The sequence below is a fragment of the Tupaia chinensis genome, unplaced genomic scaffold (assembly GCF_000334495.1).
Source record: "Tupaia chinensis unplaced genomic scaffold, TupChi_1.0 Scaffold000249_2, whole genome shotgun sequence".
Lineage (NCBI taxonomy): Eukaryota > Metazoa > Chordata > Mammalia > Scandentia > Tupaiidae > Tupaia > Tupaia belangeri.
In genome coordinates, this window is record NW_006159729.1 from 689,895 (window position 1) to 692,383 (window position 2,489).

Sequence of the window (2,489 nt, forward strand, 5' to 3'; positions counted from 1 at the left end):
TGCTGAGCACAGGCAGTAGGTGCTATCTCAGTGCCTGGCAGGGTGCTATGAACGTGTGCTTGGGACATAGGTTCTTCCATATTATTGCAAGTCATCTTGCTTTCTGCCTGCAATTTAGTCTCCTCAAAGAATAAAAACAATCCTTTTAGTTACTTATTTTATAGAACAGTTTTGCCTGTTACACGACATGCTTAGAATTGAACATTCTTACCACAATTTTGAACACATGTCGAAGAAAGAGAAATGTTACAATTATTGCCTACCATAAATGCTGGGACTGCTAAGGAGTGAAACTTTAAACTCATTTCTGTGATTCTTATTTAAATATTGAAAAATAAGGATGGTTTTTGTTCTGACTTTGCATTTTTTTCTTTTCCCTTCCCTCACAGGAAGAGAAAATGTGTGTGTGTGTGCACGTAGAGTGTGTGTGTGTGTGTGCACGTCAGAGTGAGTGAGAGAGATGGGAAGAGGGGCGAGCACTATCCACACAATCTGGTCATGCCGCTATTTTCTTCCAGTCCTCCAGCCCCTTTGAGTCTGGGTACTTGTGAGCATACTCAGCATGTTTCAGGCTGACTGGGCCAAAGATTCAGACTCAGGTCACCATGTGGGACCTGGCATCCCTTGAGCAGCATCGTACCGTTGCATTGTAGACCTGGTCCTCACATACTCACAATCTTATAACATCTTGCACAAGCACAATGTCTTGAAATTACCCCTTTATCAGAAGGTTTTAAAATGATTGATTGCTCTAATATCTTCCTTCATAAATAAATAGCACAAACTGCCTTTTACACCATTAAATCCTGATGATCTGATGTTTGAGAGTTGGTTTTCTTTTTATTATTGTTAGTTTTGCTGTAGGACACATGCATTCACCATAAAAGACAGAGACAGAGGGGAAAGTGAGAAAGTATTCCCCTGGGGTAACGGCCATGTTGTAATCTCTTCTTTTTCATGCTCCCCTTGGGAATTTGGGCACTTATACAAACACACCTGATGTAATTTTCATGCTGCCTGATTTGAGACTTGTACCTGTCAGTCATTTGGGATCCAGCCACTTTAACCATCATGCCATACGCTGGCCCAAGTTTGGTTTTCAATAATAATGTTTGACTAGAGAATAAATGGTGAATATGTTCAATAACAAACTTTTTCTTTTTTTAGTTTTTTGCCACATGACATGTGTACCCACCAGAGAGAGACAGAGAGACACAGTGACAGGGAAAGCAAGAAATCACCCCACAGAGGGAATGGCTACATTGTAATCTTTTCTCCTCCATTCTTCTCTCAGGATTTAGGATTTGCACCCACACAAGCCCAGCATTATTTTCAAGCTGTCAGATCCAGGACTCGAACTGCTGTCAGTCATGTGGGAGTCCAGTGCCTTAATCACTATGCCACCTGTTGGCCCTGCTTTATCACATTTTTAAACTAAATGTTGGAAACATTCTGAAAGTTTCTGTAATAATCATGGTTTTGATCATGGATAACTTGATACTTCTCTGTGATTTTATTTCTCTTTGCTATTTCATGTGTTTATCAATCTGACAAATAGAGATTGCTTTCATTTTCTAAAAATTCTCTTTTTTTAGTTTCTTAGAAGACGTCTTAAGTTAAATAACTGACAACCTTAAAAAAATATTTTCTGATGTCTCTGACAATTTTTGTTTGCCTTTCATTTATTTTAAAAAATGTGTCATTTCCATTGTTAACGAAAAATTATAGGAGGTCATTGTTTTGGACTAAACTCCTGCATTGGGTCCCAACAGAGGAGACTAAAAATCATAATGGAATCACTCACAGTAAAGCTGCATATCATCAAGCCAAAAGTAAGTTGCTACCTGAAGTACAAAATCAGGAAGAGTAATAGCAATTAATTTCCCAAAAAGGCTAGTTTCAGTCAACATGATAATAATGTTTACTGTTTTAGGACCTGGCATCCCTTGAGCAGCATCGTACCGTTGCATTGTAGACCTGGTCCTCACATACTCACAATCTTATAACATCTTGCACAAGCACAATGTCTTGAAATTACCCCTTTATCAGAAGGTTTTAAAATGATTGATTGCTCTAATATCTTCCTTCATAAATAAATAGCACAAACTGCCTTTTACACCATTAAATCCTGATGATCTGATGTTTGAGAGTTGGTTTTCTTTTTATTATTGTTAGTTTTGCTGTAGGACACATGCATTCACCATAAAAGACAGAGACAGAGGGGAAAGTGAGAAAGTATTCCCCTGGGGTAACGGCCATGTTGTAATCTCTTCTTTTTCATGCTCCCCTTGGGAATTTGGGCACTTATACAAACACACCTGATGTAATTTTCATGCTGCCTGATTTGAGACTTGTACCTGTCAGTCATTTGGGATCCAGCCACTTTAACCATCATGCCATACGCTGGCCCAAGTTTGGTTTTCAATAATAATGTTTGACTAGAGAATAAATGGTGAATATGTTCAATAACAAACTTTTTCTTTTTTTAG